General features: G+C 32.7%; 1 long non-coding RNA gene across 1 annotated transcript; it reads right to left on the bottom strand.

Annotated features, from left to right (window-relative positions):
- Positions 1-1217: 1217 nt before the first annotated feature.
- On the bottom strand, positions 1218-15531 carry LOC132749791 (uncharacterized). The gene is made up of 3 exons (XR_009628467.1): positions 15425-15531; positions 3544-3693; positions 1218-2042 (listed from the first exon to the last, which is right to left on the bottom strand). It is a non-coding gene; the product is annotated as an uncharacterized LOC132749791 (long non-coding RNA).
- Positions 15532-19649: the final 4118 nt, after the last annotated feature.

Genomic DNA, 19649 nt, shown 5'->3' with positions numbered 1-19649 from the left:
ATATATATAAATATATATGTATATATATAATATGCATATATCTAAAGAAAAAAAATGTCAAGCTTAAATGAATGACCCCCGGGGAGGGGCCAATTTTGATCCCAGGGCTTTTATTTGAACAAACTTGGTAGACACCCATGAGAACATGTTTCATGCTAAATATCTTAGCTCTAGCTCTTTGAGTTCTTTAAAAGAAGATTTTAAGTTTTTACTATAATAATGCATAGGGAAAATCAAAGGCACCCTGGGGCGGGGCCAATTTTGACCCTAGGGCTTTTATTTGAACAAACTTGGTAGACACTCACTAGAAGATGTTTCATGCTTTATATCTAAACTCTAGCTATCTGGGTTTTTTCAAAGAAGATTTTTAAGTTTTTGCTATACACAGTCATATAAGGAAAATCAATGACCCCCGGGGTTGGGCCAATTTTGACCCTAGGGCTTTGATTTGAACATACTTTGTAGACACTCACTAGAAGATGTTTCATGCTTAATAGCTAAACTCGAGCTATTTGGGTTTTTTTAAAGAAGATTTTTTAAGTTTTTGCTATACACATATAAGGAAAATCAATGACCCCCGGGGCGGGGCCAATTTTGACCCCAGGGCTTTTATTTGAACAAACTTGGTAGACACCCATTAGAACATGTTTCATGCTAAATATCTTAGCTCTAGCTCTTTGAGTTCTTTAAAAGAAGATTTTTTAAGTTTTTACTATATGCATATAGGGAAAATCAATGACCCCCTGGGGCGGGGCCAATTTTGACCCTAGGGCTTTGATTTGAACACACTTGGTAGGCACTCATTAGAAGATGTTTCATGCCAAATATCTAAGCTCTAGCTCTTACGGTTTTTTAGAAGAAGATTTTTTAAGTTTTTCTTATTGGTTGCCATGGCAACCAGAGTTTTTAATGGAATTTAAATTTTTGAACAACTTTGAAAGGGGTCCACCTAAGGATCATTTCTGTAAAGTTTGGTTGCAATCGGCCATGTAGTTTAGGAGGAGATGTTGTTTGAAAAGTTTGACGCCATTTTTTGAAGGACGCACGACGCACGACGCACGACGGACGCAGAGTGATGACAAAAGCTCACCTTTGAGCACTTCGTGCTCAGGTGAGCTAAAAAGAAACTGTATTGCATATACTGATTCATAAACTAAAACTTCGTCATTTTTCTCTCAAGTTTCTATGGACGGTTTAAAACACATAAATTTAGCTGCTGATTAGATTACTAAAATAGAGAAAATTTAAAAAGAACTTGATACACCTATGGACGAAGAGGATGCTCGACCTGTTACAATTGATATAGATGATCTAACATTAATGTGTGAAGTTAAAAGAATGTAACCCAAACAACTTATTTGAATGGACAATATCATGGACGTAAAAAGTATTTACTTTGTAAACATCGTTTATACACGATATACATACATGTATAAGATGTAATGATCATGTCATCAAACTAAACTAGACTTAGTTACGAATTGAAAATTGTTCACCTTAAATACATAAACTATATTTTTATTACGTATCAAATTTAAAGATCCTGTAACATAATTTGTTTATGGTTTTATATCATAAATATGATGCTCAAATTAAGATTTATCAATTTTGAAAGTTCCAAAAAAGCATTAGTTACAAAGATATTACCGAATTTAACATTTCATGTAAATAAAAGGAGGTAATAAAAAATTATTTTCTATAAAGTCTAAGTCAAATTTTTCACATATATTTTAATTATTACATATACTATGTACAAATACTTGCAGTACATATTTTACATATTCTTCGATGTTTGAAAATTGTTTTATTAGCATAATTATGTACATACATGTATATATAACTTCACTTAGTGTGGTTAACCACTTTAATAACAACATATAGGATCTTTAATATCTAAAACCATCTATGTTTATATTCAATGTAAAGGAAAATAACCAACATACCTTTTTTGAGCTCTTCTTTATCCCCGCTTGACTTGATCTGTATATTATTATTGCCAAATTGGCAATCCTTTACAGTCACGTGATAAGTGGTACCCGGTGCTAGAAGTAGAATGAAAAACGAGTTGATGGCACCATCAACAACATTAATTAAGTACTACTGTAGTGCCAATACAACTTAGTAGGTCTACTGATTAATAAGTTACTAGTAATACTAATCTTGTTTGAAAGTTATGATATATACCACTTCCCTTGCTTTTTTACATTCCTTAATTTTGCTATTTTTAGACTGATATAAATCATGGATTTGTTTGTTGTGCATGTACAGGTTTCATGACACCACATCTAGTGTTGATGGTTTACAAATGATTTGCAATCACAACAGAACTATCATACCAATCTCTCGACTTCCGGTCCATTCTGACGTCGGAGAAAGTTCGGATATGAAAGTCATAATCCGACTATCTATATAGACCATTTTCTGATCACAGTTTAACTAGTTTCTGACATTTATCGTAAAGCTGAAGCTTCTGAACACAAACCATCTGGATTCTAACAAGAATTTGATTATTTCTGACTTATCTCATTATTGTTTTTATTTTGGCGGCTTCAAATAAGCTTTCGTAGCAATTTACTGCACAATATCGGAATAATTATATTAAAAGTAAATTTCAGTTATCGAATTTTGGTACATACATGTTCAAAGGTACAAGTTTTGAGTAATTTTAAAATAATTTTAATCACAAATGGTTATGAGCGTTATAGCAATTAATGTTTTATGTGCTGAAAGAAATTTCATAATTATTCATAATATTTTATTTTCATATGCTTTATATGTAAATTATGTCATTAGAAAAGGATTTTGCAGAACAGAACAGTACTTTATCATCTCAAATCAATACATATATGAAAGTACGAAATAAATGAAAAAAAAATCAAATACATGACATAACACACATGTATGTTTTTCTGTTTAGATGTTACAGATAAAAAAACCTGACATTACAGAATAAATATACAAAATTTCCTTGAAGAATTATGAAATTAGTATGTCATTCAAATATCTATTATCTATGCAAAGAACAATAACGAGAAAAAATATTTGCAATGTATTTTGGCACATGAAACTACAGAATGACAAACATGTATCTGAACAGTCCTATCAACATTAATACAAACATCCGCTTTTACAATATTCTAAAGTTAAACCTCGATAATGTGTTCAACCTTCGTCTATCTCTTATCTCATCTCAATTTCTTCTTTTGCATGTGTTTATGTTGTATAATAATAAAAAGACTAATCATATGTTTCCATTTTCATCTACTAACAGAGTGACTAAATCTGTCGCCATGTTCTTACACAAAACTACATCTACTTTAGAATTCACCAAAGCTCTTGGGTTTAACAAACACTGTTAGAGATTTTTGAAAAACATATGATACAAACTTTTTCCAGTTTCACAAACTAAATGGAGAGTTTAATGAACCGGTCTGAAACCCAGCTCAGTTTTTTGTATGCTACCCCTTATAAAACAACGAGTTATAAGGGGTGACAACGGCATATGTACACATAAGCCCTTGTTGAATCAGAAATTAAACTTACTACCGAGAGATGGGACGCCGCAGCTCTCCGAGTCGTCACATAGACGCTGACGTTGTTTGCTAGCTTTCACTACTGCCTTTTTCATGATCGTTACATGTTGGACTTAGGCGATCATAATGTGGATGAAATACCCTTGATGGGCACAAAACTCTGTAAAATATAAATACATGATTAATTGTGATTAATTTAATCTTTCCTTCCAGCTGAAATGTTGGTAAGATATAAATGTGTTCTGAAATTCTAAAATAGCAAAAGTGATAAACTGCACTTTATTCTTAATAAACGTGAAAAGTAATAACCATAACTGATCATGAGATACTGGTAACTACACCATCCTTGTCAGATAATTGTGCTAGTGAATCATTATCACATATTGACAATATTGTCAGTATAATTATGTATATAAATATACATGTAGTTACTTTAAAAGTTTGCCTAAAGCAAACTGTAACAAAATACCTATATGTTTTATTTCATACATTCATCTGACATTACGGATTAATAAAGCGAATGTTCCATGTAATCTTATATAACAAATTAAACAGGCAAAGTCATGTGATATTCTATACAATTCTCTACATAGGCACTCGATGGTAAAATTTTCTTTTGATCCACCGACTATAAGCCGTGAATTTTATAAACTTTTAATGATAACTCAAACACTTACAAGTACAAATGTTGCTGCAATGCAGCAATTGAGAAGCTCCGCGCAAAAAAATGTGCTCATTACAGATACCTTACCAAATTATTCCTACGCACAGGTCATGTTATATTCAGATTAAGTACTATTGTAGATTTTTTCCGAATGTTTTGTAAACCATTTTTTGCATAATTATACTTATCTTATGCACTGTCCATAACTGTCCATCGTTAAAAAGAGGGGAAAAATATTTAATATAAAAATGCTTTCACTGATGCCTACCTGGTAAGGAAAGTAATTCCATTGAATACAAACAAGACTTACAAGACTTGTAAATGTTATGTGACATGACTGTACTGTGTTCTGTTTCAGTAACAGAAGATAGATGATAGAAATATCAAAGTCTGTTATAATTGTAACAAATATACAAATAGTAACAAAAGGGACTAATATTATAATATACATGTAGTAATATTACATATATATTTTTCATGTCAAATTAAAAAAAATGGTTTCTTTCAATACTGAAAGTAGAACACACTCTGGAATGAAAAAATGGGATGAATTTCCAAAAGACCAAATTCAGGATTTTTTTGTTTGTTACACACGCGTAACATGGTGATACATAAAAGAAGACTGTTATCTGAATTTAAGGTAGGTACGTATGAGGAAATTCACTTATATATCATATTCGTGCGAGACAAAGATATGAAAGCTATTTGACATTGGTAATATATAAAACAAGATATGTTTGTAAAACATGCATGCCCCCTATCAGCAGCCAATTAGTTATGTGAAAAGGTTATTATGCATGACTTCTGACCCAGTGATCAAACAATTAATAAGGGTTATCAAGTACCTACTGGTCATGACCTTAACCTTTGACCCCTTGACCCAAAACTCAATAGGGGTCATCTGCTGGTCACGACCAATCATCATACAAAGTTTGAAGTTCCTAGGCCTAAGCGTTTTAAGTTAATTGATCGGAAACCGTTTTAACATACAAGGTCAATGTGACCTTGACCTTTGACCCCTTGACCCCAAAATCAATAGGTCATCTGCTGGTCATGACCAATCACCATACCATGTTTGAAGTTCCTAGGCCAAAGGGTTCTTAAGTTATTGATTTGAAAGCATTATTACCTACAAGGTCAATGTGACCTTGCCCTTTGACCCCTTAACCCCAATATCAATAGGGGTCATCTACTGGTCATGACCAATCATCATACCAAGTTTGAAGTTCCTAGGCCTTAGGGTTCTTTAGTTATTGATTGGAAACCGTTTTTACCTAAGAGGTTAATGTGACCTTGACCTTTGACCCCTTGACCCTAAAATCAATAGGGGTCATCTACTGATCATGACCAATCACCATATCAAGTGTGAAGTCCCTAGGCCTAAGGGTATTTTTGTTATTGATCGGAAACCGTTTTTACCTACAAAGTCAATGTGACCTTGACCTTTGACCCCTTAACCCCAAAATCAATGGGGGTCATCTGCTGGTCATGACCAATCACCATACCAAGTTTGAAGTTCCTAGGCCTAAGGGTTCTTTCGTTATTGATCGTAAATCGTTTTTACCTACAAGGTCAATGTGACCTTGACCTTTGACCCCTTAACCCCAAAAATCAATAGGGGTCATCTGCTGGTCATGACCAGTCACCATACCAAGTTTGAAGTTCCTAGGCCTAAGGGTTCTTTTGTTAATGATCAGAAACCGTTTTTACCCAAGAGGTCAATGTGACCTTGACCTTTGACCCCTTGACCCCAAAATCAATAGGGGTCATCTACTGATCATGACCAATCACCCCACCAAGTTTGAAGTTCCTAGGCCTTAAAGTTCTTTAGTATTTGATCAGAAACCTTTATTGCTTACAAGGTCAATGTGACCTTGACCTTTGACTCCTTGACCCAAAAATCATTAGGGGTCATCTACTGATCATGACCAATCACCATACCAAGTTTGAAGTTCCTAGGCCTTAAAGTTCTTTAGTTATTGATTGGAAACCGTTTTTGCTTACAAGGTCAATGTGACCTTGACCTTTGACCCCTTGACCCCAATATCAATAGGGATCATCTACTGATCATGACCAATCACCATACCAAGTTTGAAGTTCCTAGGCCTTAAGGTTCATTAGTTATTGATCGGAAACCGTTTTTGCTTACAAGGTCAATGTGACCTTGACCTTTGACCCTTTGACCCCAAAATCAATAGGGGTCATCTACTGGTCATGACCAATCACCATACCAAGTTTGAAGTTCCTAGGCCTTAAAGTTCTTTAGTTATTGATCGGAAACCGTTTTTGCTTACAAGGTCAATGTGACCTTGACCTTTGACCCCTTGACCCCAAAATCAATAGGGGTCATCTACTGGTCATGACCAATCACCATACCAAGTTTGAAGTTCCTAGGCCTGAGGGTTCTTTAGTTATCACTCGGAAACCATTTGGTCTACGGACCGACGGACCAACGGACCGACGGACCGACGGACCGACAAGTGCAAAGCAATATACCCCCTTTTCTTCGAAATGGGGGCATAAAAAACTATTGTTAATTAATTTTTAGGGTAATCAATATATATTTTTATGTTGAATTGCTTTAAAACCATTCATAACAAGAGCTGTCACAGGAGACAGCCAAGCTCGACTAATAAAATACTGGACGCAGTAAGGAGGACAAAACTATGAAAGAAAAATCAATTATGTATTAATATGTATTAAGTTATAGTAAAACAATAACATTTGTTAACATAAATTCCAAGATCAAGGGAAATAATTCTATAAATAGTCACGCTAGAGTTATGAACCTTGTCACACAACATGTGTGTAATGATAAGAAATATATATTTAAAGTTTGAAGTAGATACCTTAAAAAGTAAAGAAGTTATAATATTTCTTAAAGAAAATCCTAAGTTCAAAGAGAGATAAATCTGTGAAAATTGCTTCAAGAGTTATGAACATTGTCACATAAAATGTAATTGATGATAAGGAATAAGTATTTGGAGTTTGAAGTAGATACCTTTAAAAATAAAAAAGTTATAGTAAAAAATAACATTTTTCTAGTAAAATAATCTAAGTTTATGGGGAGATAATTCTTGCAATATTGGTGCTACAGTTATGAACCTTGTCACATAAGATATGGATGATGGTAAGGTACATATATTTGAAGTATGAAGTTGATCCCTTTAGAAATAAATATGTAACAGTAAAAAATAATATTTTTTAAGGAAAATTCTAAGTTCAAGGGGAAATAAATCTGAAATTATTTGTGCTAGAGTTATGAACCTTGTCACATAAGATGGGGATGATGATAAGGTACATATATTTGAAGTATGAGGGTGATCCCTTAAGAAATAAAGAAGTAACAGTAAAAAATATTATTTTTTAAGGAAAATTCTAAGTTCAAGGGGAGATAAATCTGAAAATATTGGTGCTTGAGTTATGAACCTTGTCACATAAGATGGGGATGATAATAAGATACATTCATTTGAAGTATGAGGGTGATCCCTTAAGAAATAAAGAAGTTACAGTAAAAAATAGTATTTTTTAAGGAAAATTCTAAGTTCAAGGGGAGATAAATCTGAAAATATTGATGCTAGAGTTATGAACCTTGTCACATAAGATGTGGTTGATGATAAGGAACACATATTTGAAGTTTGAAGTTGATACCTTAAGAAATGACAAAGTTATAGTGAAAAATATTTTACTGCACCAAAACTTTAATCTGAAATCTGGACGCCGACGCCGACGCCGGGGCGAGTAGGACAGCTCTCCATATACTTCGTATAGTCGAGCTAAAAAAACATAACACTTCATGTTCAAACTGCAGATCAATGTTTCTGTTGTTGTCATGATATCTATCTATAGCATATGCTTAAGGTGATTCCGCTTTGTCAGTCATGTTTGTTTTAACTAAAGTCTGTCCAAAGTGAAAGTAGGCCAAAATTCATATAACAACAAAGCTCTTATTGTAAAATGATGAACCATTTGAAAATACACTTCCAGGTTTATATTTTAAGGACAATTATAAACAAAAATAACAATGATAACAATAAGAACATTTACCTTGAATGTGCTACATTTCTGAAGGCCAAAAACATTCTGTTGCAAAGTTTTATGCACATTTCATGTATTGCAAAATCCTTTTAAAAGTCTGTTTTAGTGCCAACAAAAGCTTTTTTTTTTGCAGCAAATACAAAAATCTTTCAAAACTTAACTCCAAATAAATCAGTATCTCATGTCCTTCTAAGCACATGGCCTCCATTATTTTTTGTAAAAAAGTAGTGCAAGAAAACAATCATCATTTATAGCCTTATGAACTACAATTAAAATAAAAACACAATCAAACTTTAAAATCTAACCTTTTTATGTGTAACAGTGAAGTGTGTCTGTTTGTCATGTACACAAGAAATAGGTAAATGATGTTTATTTTCATGGTACTACTTTTTTACACATGCCATGGAGGCGGTCAGATAAACTACTTTCCTAAGATTTATGTTTTTAAAAGTTTTTGCTTGTATTTTCTGCAAAAAGTACCATTTGTTTGCACTTAAATAGACTTTAAACTGGATTTTGCCATTCATGAAATGTGCATAAAGATTTGCAACAGAATGTTTTTGGTCTTCAGAAATGTAGCCCATTCAAGGTAAATTTCTTATTGTTATCATTTTTATTTTTGTTTAAAATAGTCTTTAAAACATAGAATTGGAAGTGCACTTGCAAATAGCTCATAATATAGCAATGTGAGCTTTGTTGATATATGAATTTTGGCCTACTCTCACTTTGCTCAAACTTTGTGTAAACAACCTTGACTGACAAAGCGAATCACCTTAAGGAGGGTCCATCCGCTCGTAAGGCTACAAAATGCAGCTTTCGCTGTCGAGTATGGACCACACGAACATGTCACCATTCGTACCATTATCACAAAGTGGTATGCTGTATCAATGACGCTAATGAAATGTAACATAATATACTAAAGTTTAATTATTTCAAAACAACCAATATATCAACATGTTATTATTAAACATTTAATTTCATAAATATAAATTAAAAAAAATTATCAAAAGCAAAATTGTTAAAATCTTTTGCCTGAAATCTTCCTTATATTGACAAATTCAATCACTAATAGTATACTTGATATGCTGTGTGTAAATGTATTTCAAAATGTAACAAATTATAATTGCATGTTCTACTAAAAAAGGGAAATAACAAATGTATAACATTTATAGCTATTTATAGCTTTCGAATTAATGTAACAGCAGAACTGCTTTCCGGTTCTCATTCATTAATATGCTGCGAATCATCGACGGGGAAACCAATATAGAAATCGAAAGGAGTTCTTGAATGCGGATTTACTTTTAGCTGTTAATCGAAAGGATTTATTGCTCAAATCCGGGCCCATGGACAAAAAAAATAGTAAACACAAATAGCTCCGCGCCTGTGGGCGCGGAGCAATCAAACCAATAAAAATCTACCGCCAAAACGTCTTTTTAAAAATAGATATATCTACTATGTACGGCTCGTATGTAAATTACGTAATTTGTATGAGCTATTAATAAGACTTTTAGTTTATAAAATTCACGGCGGAAAGTCGGTCACAACGGGTAGTAGATCAAAATAAAATTTTGCCATCCAGCGTCTATGGTTCTCTATATAATTATGGTGTAAAGCACTTTTTGTTTGATAATCGATATAGCTATCTGACATATAACTGTTATCTTGGAATTATCGCATGGCTGTGAGCTTTTCCTTTGTTCTTTCCAACCCATTATACTCAGTACACTTCAATGAGCATTTCAAAACTGTATTGATATATAACAGTACAGTTTTTTCATTGATTCATATAGGAAAAAAACTGTACTGTTATATATCGGTCGAGTTTTTTTCGCACCTTGTATATATCAATACAATTTTTTCATAGAGGCTCCAATGGGGCAGTGGTAACGACCATTCCCCAGTAGCAAAAAAACCCATAAGATAATAAAAAATGAAATCAATAAAATAAAATAAAATAAATATATAAATACAATGAAAAATATAAACAAAGATAATTAATGAAATGAAAAAAGCCCTTTAATCTTAAATCAATCTTGGTAACAGTATACAATCCGCCTCTTATATTGGATGTCTTTTGTATATTTTTTTTTTGCGGCAGCGAAAACAACTTGAAAAACTGCCTTATGATAAATAACTGTAATGTAGCTAACGATTAATTTATTTATTTGTTTCTATACAAAAAAGAAAACATTATGCCATTGCGATAAAACAGTTATAGTATATGAAACTCGTTAGTTACGGGGGTATAACACTGGCTGGGGCGACATCTCGGGATTTTTCTGCAAAAAAATGTCTCGGCCTAACGGCCTCGCCATTTTTTAGCAGAAACACCCCTTGATGTCGCCCCAGCCAGTGTTATACCCTCGTAACTAACTCGTTTCATATACTATAACTATTACGTAAAATACATATTACTACAACTTTAAATTTAAATTGACAATATCTTTTAATAAATGACGCTTTTACAATGCATATGTACGTTCGGCTGTTTTTATGTTATACATTTGAGATCACCTTATTCTGACTCTCGTTACTCAAGTTTCAAACGTGACAATAATAGACAGAATAAACAAAATATGAAATAAAATCCTAGTGGCAAATGAATGGGGATGATGTTAAACGTTTTTATATTTGATTTTACCCAATGTTAGAAAATAAAACTGAAGGTAAAATAATAAGTTTTCATTCGCAGTAGAACGTCTATTGTCGTCTATTTTAACATGTGTCACATTACTGATATGTAAATCACATATTTGTATAAAAAAGGGCTACAATCGGTACAATATTGATGGAACAGGTAGGCAAGTCTGGTATAATTTAGATCACAGATCAGTTCACTCGTATGTGTTAAATCAACTAAAGTTGCATGAATGCGTTGCCATTTTAAAACCATTCATAACAAGAGCTGTCACAGGAGACAGCCAAGCTCGACTAATAAAATACTGGACGCAGTAAGGAGGACAAAACTATGAAAGAAAAATCAATTATGTATTAATATGTATAATGTATTAAGTTATAGTAAAACAATAACATTTGTTAACATAAATTCCAAGATCAAGGGAAATAATTCTATAAATAGTCACGCTAGAGTTATGAACCTTGTCACACAACATGTGTGTAATGATAAGAAATATATATTTAAAGTTTGAAGTAGATACCTTAAAAAGTAAAGAAGTTATAATATTTCTTAAAGAAAATCCTAAGTTCAAAGAGAGATAAATCTGTGAAAATTGCTTCAAGAGTTATGAACATTGTCACATAAAATGTAATTGATGATAAGGAATAAGTATTTGGAGTTTGAAGTAGATACCTTTAAAAATAAAAAAGTTATAGTAAAAAATAACATTTTTCTAGTAAAATAATCTAAGTTTATGGGGAGATAATTCTTGCAATATTGGTGCTACAGTTATGAACCTTGTCACATAAGATATGGATGATGGTAAGGTACATATATTTGAAGTATGAAGTTGATCCCTTTAGAAATAAATATGTAACAGTAAAAAATAATATTTTTTAAGGAAAATTCTAAGTTCAAGGGGAAATAAATCTGAAATTATTTGTGCTTGAGTTATGAACCTTGTCACATAAGATGGGGATGATAATAAGATACATTCATTTGAAGTATGAGGGTGATCCCTTAAGAAATAAAGAAGTTACAGTAAAAAATATTATTTTTTAAGGAAAATTCTAAGTTCAAGGGGAGATAAATCTGAAAATATTGATGCTAGAGTTATGAACCTTGTCACATAAGATGTGGTTGATGATAAGGAATATATATTTGAAGTTTGAAGTTGATACCTTAAGAAATGACAAAGTTATAGTGAAAAATATTTTACTGCACCAAAACTTTAATCTGAAATCTGGACGCCGACGCCGACGCCGGGGCGAGTAGGACAGCTCTCCATATACTTCGTATAGCCGAGCTAAAAAAACATAACACTTCATGTTCAAACTGCAGATCAATGTTTCTGTTGTTGTCATGATATCTATCTATAGCATATGCTTAAGGTGATTCCGCTTTGTCAGTCATGTTTGTTTTAACTAAAGTCTGTCCAAAGTGAAAGTAGGCCAAAATTCATATAACAACAAAGCTCTTATTGTAAAATGATGAACCATTTGAAAATACACTTCCAGGTTTATATTTTAAGGACAATTATAAACAAAAATAACAATGATAACAATAAGAACATTTACCTTGAATGTGCTACATTTCTGAAGGCCAAAAACATTCTGTTGCAAAGTTTTATGCACATTTCATGTATTGCAAAATCCTTTTAAAAGTCTGTTTTAGTGCCAACAAAAGCTTTTTTTTTTGCAGCAAATACAAAAATCTTTCAAAAATTAACTCCAAATAAATCAGTATCTCATGTCCTTCTAAGCACATGGCCTCCATTATTTTTTGTAAAAAAGTAGTGCAAGAAAAACAATCATCATTTATAGCCTTATTGAACTACAATTAAAATAAAAACACAATCAAACTTTAAAATCTAACCTTTTTATGTGTAACAGTGAAGTGTGTCTGTTTGTCATGTACACAAGAAATAGGTAAATGATGTTTATTTTCATGGTACTACTTTTTTACACATGCCATGGAGGCGGTCAGATAAACTACTTTCCTAAGATTTATGTTTTTAAAAGTTTTTGCTTGTATTTTCTGCAAAAAGTACCATTTGTTTGCACTTAAATAGACTTTAAACTGGATTTTGCCATTCATGAAATGTGCATAAAGATTTGCAACAGAATGTTTTTGGTCTTCAGAAATGTAGCCCATTCAAGGTAAATTTCTTATTGTTATCATTTTTATTTTTTTGTTTAAAATAGTCTTTAAAACATAGAATTGGAAGTGCACTTGCAAATAGCTCATCATATAGCAATGTGAGCTTTGTTGATATATGAATTTTGGCCTACTCTCACTTTGCTCAAACTTTGTGTATACAACCTTGACTGACAAAGCGAATCACCTTAAGGAGGGTCCATCCGCTCGTAAGGCTACAAAATGCAGCTTTCGCTGTCGAGTACGGACCACACGAACATGTCACCATTCGTACCATTATCACAAAGTGGTATGCTGTATCAATGACGCTAATGAAATGTAACATAATATACTATAAAGTTTAATTATTTCAAAACAACCAATATATCAACATGTTATTATTAAACATTTAATTTTCATAAATATAAAAATTTAAAAAAAAATTATCAAAAGCAAAATTGTTAAAATCTTTTGCCTGAAATCTTCCTTATATTGACAAATTCAATCACTAATAGTATAACTTGATATGCTGTGTGTAAATGTATTTCAAAATGTAACAAATTATAATTGCATGTTCTACTAAAAAAGGGAAATAACAAATGTATAACATTTATAGCTATTTATAGCTTTCGAATTAATGTAACAGCAGAACTGCTTTCCGGTTCTCATTCATTAATATGCTGCGAATCATCGACGGGGAAACCAATATAGAAATCGAAAGGAGTTCTTGAATGCGGATTTACTTTTAGCTGTTAATCGAAAGGATTTATTGCTCAAATCCGGGCCCATGGACAAAAAAAATAGTAAACACAAATAGCTCCGCGCCTGTGGGCGCGGAGCAATCAAACCAATAAAAATCTACCGCCAAAACGTCTTTTTAAAAAAAGATATATCTACTATGTACGGCTCGTATGTAAATTACGTAATTTGTATGAGCTATTAATAAGTTTATAAAATTCACGGCGGAAAGTCGGTCACAACGGGTAGTAGATCAAAATAAAATTTTGCCATCCAGCGTCTATGGTTCTCTATATAATTATGGTGTAAAGCACTTTTTGTTTGATAATCGATATAGCTATCTGACATATAACTGTTATCTTGGAATTATCGCATGGCTGTGAGCTTTTCCTTTGTTCTTTCCAACCCATTATACTCAGTACACTTCAATGAGCATTTCAAAACTGTATTGATATATAAACAGTACAGTTTTTTCATTTATTCATATAGGAAAAAAAACTGTACTGTTATATATCGGTCGAGTTTTTTTTCGCACCTTGTATATATCATACAGTTTTTTCATAGAGGCTCCAATGGGGCATGTGGTAACGACCATTCCCCAGTAGCAAAAAAACCCCATAAGATAATAAAAATGAAATCAATAAAATAAAATAAAATATATAAATATATAAATACAATGAAAAAAATATAAACAAAGATAATTAATGAAATGAAAAAAAGCCCTTTAATCTTAAATCAATCTTGGTAACAGTATACAATCCGCCTCTTATATTGGATGTCTTTTGTATATTTTTTTTTTGCGGTGCAGCGAAAACAACTTGAAAAACTGCCTTATGATAAATAACTGTAATGTAGCTAACGATTAATTTATTTATTTTTGTTTCTATATAAAAAAAAGAAAACATTATGCCATTGCGATAAAACAGTTATAGTATATGAAAACTCGTTAGTTACGGGGATAAACACTGGCTGGGGCGACGACATCTCGGGATTTTTCTGAGCAAAAAAAATGTCTCGGCCTAACGGCCTCGCCATTTTTTAGCAGCAGAACACCCTTGATGTCGCCCCAGCCAGTGTTATACCCTCGTAACTAACTCGTTTCATATACTATAACTATTACGTAAATACATATTACTACTACAACTTTAAATTTAAATTGACAATATCTTTTAATAAATGACGCTTTTTACAATGCATATGTACGTTCGGCTGTTTTTATGTTATTATACATTTGAGATCACCTTATTCTGACTCTCGTTACTCAAGTTTCAAACGTGAAAATAATAGACAGAATAAACAAAATATGAAATAAAATCCTAGTGGCAAATGAATGGGATGATGTTAAACGTTTTTATATTTGATTTTACCCAATGTTAGAAAATAAAACTGAAGGTAAAATAATAAGTTTTCATTCGCAGTAGAACGTCTATTGTCGTCTATTTTTAACATGTGTCACATTACTGATATGTAAATCACATATTTGTATAAAAAAGGGCTACAATCGGTACAATATGATGGAACAGGTAGGCAAGTCTGGTATATAATTTAGATCACAGATCAGTTCACTCGTATGTGTTAAATCAACTAAAGTTGCATGAATGCGTTGCCATTTTGATAACATACTTATCTGCACGGGAACTTGATTTTCAAAATTACTTATTACTAATAATGTTTTACATAAAAATGAAACGCACTTACAGTTTTATTTTGTCTGCTTACGTGTCCATTTTGTCTATAAAACGCCTCATAATGGGTTCCTACTTTCCATTTCAAAATATCAAACAGAAAGTATGCCTAAACATTCGCACAGTGTGTTTTAATCGCTCCAATTAAATCTAACAATATGCAACTGATTTATATGAAAGCACTTGCTTTTATATTTAATGAGTTATAAGTTAGAAAGTAATCAGATATTTTGTGTATAATGATTGGGAAACCAGCTAAACAATTTTGGAATAACCCATCTATATATAGCTGGATGGAAATTTGTCCAGGTTTTATGATTTTCTTTCGGCATTCGGCACATTTGGTCTTGCCAATAATGGTCAAATTATCGTAAAACAATCTCATAGTAAACGGGTTTCTTCTTGCTAATCAAGGGGAGATTATTCTATGACTATTATGACTAAGCTAATTTATATATATATGTTAAATGCATATATTAGAATAATATACGGAGCGTTAATATGTGAACTATAACCGACTTATGGCTCACTCCGTCCCTTCTGTGCTTTTCATCCAATCATCATCGAGATTTTCAAATATTTGCTTTACTGTGTATTTTGACATTGTGCACAATATCTATACAGTAAAATCATTAAGTGAAACTATTAAAATGGTCAATATAGCTGTAAAGCTATACCTAACGGAATGGTCGATTCTCTTATGGTGAGAAATTAATAAAGTTCAATACCATTTGATAACATTAATATTGCGCAATAAATTCAGGACAAATTTTAATGGTTGTAGATTGGTCGATTATAGCACAGTGTGGCTCATTTTCTTTGCATGTTATTTACCAGTTAACAGATTCTAGGCTCAATGTTTTGTATGCAAAAAGGCAAGTTGTATAACAGGAGTGGTCGGGACACATTTCAAAATTAAAATCATGAAAGGGCCAAAACTCTGAAAAAATCTATTAACTGAAAAATGTTGATGAGATGCAAAAGTAGACATGATTAATTGCTCATTCCCCTAATGCTGTGGTGAAATTGCACCAGTAGTTTCTGAGGAGTAGTCCAGACAAACTTCTGTGTAGCTGGCAACACAACAAAAAAAAAACTTTTTTATTCAAGGGCAATAACTCAGCTAAAATCATTAAGCGAAAAACTTCTGTTTTATGCACAAGTACTTGACCTACGAAACAATCCCTTAAAGTTTCATTGAATGGCATTAGTGGTATAAGATCGAGGAGTAGTACGGACAAATTGTAAAAGATAAAATAATTAAAGGGCTATAACTCCGACAAAATTCATTGAAATATAAAAACCGACGATATGCACAACTAGACTTGTATGAATCATTCCTGTAAAGTTTGGATGAAATTGCACTTGTAATTTTAGAGAAGCAGTCCGGACAAGCTATTATGATCTGGCAACAAACAAAAAAAAAACACCTTTTTTATTCAAGGGCCATAACTCGGTCAAAAATAATTTAAACGGAAAAAATCTTACAATATACATGTACCTGTAAAGTTTCATTGAAATTGCATTATTGGTATAACAGGGGTATTCCGGACAAACTTTAGAAATAAAAATTATTAAAGGGTCATAAATCCCCAAAAATCATTGAACCGGAAAATGCTGCCTATATGCACAACTAGACTTGGTACTGATAATTCCAGTAGTTATGAGTAGTCCGGACTAGTTTTGTTACGGACGGGCAGACGACGGAGAAGTGATCCCTATATGTCGCCATTTCTCCATAGAAGCGACACAAAAAATGACCAGTCTCTATAGTACGACTGCAAGACCAACCTGATATTACATGATATAAGTTGTATGTCTGTCGACAGCAGTGTATACCCACAATATGTTGGGCTACAAAATCAAAAGCACAGCTGAACCAGACAAAAAGTTTAAAAGTGTACATTTTTGTCATTCAGGAGCTGTTGTGTGTTTACCATCAGTAACTTTCTTTCTCTGATAGTAAATCCTGAAAGACTTCATCATTACCTACTATCGATCTAACACCTTGTTATCCGCAAATTTCACATGAAAGACTTTTCTACCTATTCAGTAAGATGTTATCGTCCGTTTGGGTATCAATGGTCACATATTTGCATTGTCGATCTAAAGTTCAACGACTGTCAATATCCTATTATGGGCATGGCGTAAGTTAGCCCAATTAATTCGGCGTGAACGGTTTGACTTTTTTTCTTACTGCACGGTGATAGGGCGATTACCACAACTTTTCCGCGCAACGTCAAAACATCTTACTTCTGTCCAAGACACCGTATATTTCTGTGGTTCAAAATGGATAGCAAGCCAGTAACCGAGACGAAAACAGCAGATAATTTGCTCAAAACAAGGTAAAATCATCATTTTTTCTTTTTCATCGAATATGCCATTAAATTTCAAACTTATTTATCTTTACTACATGCAAAATGCTTCATTAATTAAGTCAGGATAGTGAAAACATTTAGGGCATAATGAAAGAAATATTGCTTTGATTACGAAATATAACGTATTTCTAGTCCGTTCAGTTCATATAACTGGTCAAAATACAATATAAATATGTACATTATTGTCGTATGAACAAGTTACAATACATAAATAAATAATTTGTATATTTGGTATGATTTTTATGTTTCCACTTGTGTATTTTAAGGCACCGCACAACTTTGTCAATCATAAGATTAGGCACCGCATTATTCCTCCTTAAAATCACCGCATTTGTCTGTCTTTTAAGCACCGTTGATTTTTGATATAAATGTTTGCTTTCAGAAAAAGAAGACGTTCAAACGTATGTGTGAACAAGCCAAAGCAACGTGCGAAATTAGCTAAGCTGCAGATACTGCAGCAACTGGAGAGCGCCTACTAAGTCTTCTGATATCAGCAGTACGCCAATGGATCAGCGCCTCCCTGTATTTCAGGACGATATGCGTAACACACCACATAAGCAAAAGAATATGAAGTCAAACTTTCGCAAAAGATTGTTTAAAAAAGCATATTGGAGACCATGACTGAAAAGATTATGGAAATATTGCCCGGGTTCCTGCAAAAACTACACCATGAAAGTTTGTGTTATGACTTTTGCAACTTTATCAAATTAGTATGCAATAAGAAATTCCCATTAACAAATAGTTCATTCCCTTTGTTTCTCGATGTTGCTTGATGGTATAGTCTGCCAAGAACTTCAATCTGGGGTTTATCAGTTTGAATAAGTTCGAAAAGGAAAAGACATCCTTGTCTATATATAGATACCATTGCACTTATGTAACTGGTAGTATTAACACAGATCACCTTCAGAAATTTTCCATAACATAACGTATGATAACAGCAAAACGTATGATAACAGCAACATAACATAACAGCAAGTAAACAATCTTTCATCAAACTTTCATCAAATAAAAGTTATTATAAAACATATTTGTAAGAAGATTTTTTATAATTCAAAAGAAGACGGTGCCAGTATTTATCGGTCTAACGGAAAAAGAATGCGGTGTTTGAATTCAGTGTTGTACAGTGCACCAATATTCGGGTCAGTAGGCCTTTTTTCAACAAATATTCGCTGAAATTTACGATAGAAACACACAATTTTGTATGGAACTTGAACTTAGGGTTAACTATAATAAATATACGAGCTCGTTAGGTCATAGAACAAAGACATCGTCGTTATAACACATGTTTTTGTGACAAGTACGAGTCATGTTGAGGTACACACGATCTTTTGTAACCACTATTTCTTTGAAGTATGTGTTTTTTGTGAATTGTATTGTGCTAGATTAACAATAAATTGTCTCAAAAATTCTATGGAATACTTAAACAATTGGAATAATCTTGCAATGTCCAGCAGTAAGATATTTTGTAAGCTATTACCTGGAATTCGTTTATCCCGCCATTAATATTTTGTCCAGAAATATACGGTGTCTCGGTCAGAAGGATGATATTTTGACGTTGCGCGGACAAGTTGAGGTAATCGCCCTATCACTGTGTACTGTCAAACCGTTGGAAAAACACAGCGCCCGTCCAATATTACCTCAATGTCTCTTTGACTAGTCTAATTAGCTGGACTAGGCGTAATGTAATGAAACGGATTGATAAAAAACGGGTTAAGTAAACTATAAATAATGTTACCGTATTACGTTTATATAGTTTCGTCAAATATTTGATTTATTATGTTTATATTAATTGCACGACACGAGTTTAAAGGATCGTCACTATTTGAGTTCACTTTGGCTAAATGTGTGTGTATAAACGGT

Source organism: Ruditapes philippinarum, unplaced genomic scaffold, assembly GCF_026571515.1.
Source record: "Ruditapes philippinarum isolate M1 unplaced genomic scaffold, ASM2657151v2 ctg6961_1_1_1_1, whole genome shotgun sequence".
NCBI lineage: Eukaryota > Metazoa > Mollusca > Bivalvia > Venerida > Veneridae > Ruditapes > Ruditapes philippinarum.
The sequence above is the reverse complement of the archived record's forward strand: the minus strand, read 5'-3'. Positions and strand labels throughout refer to the sequence as shown.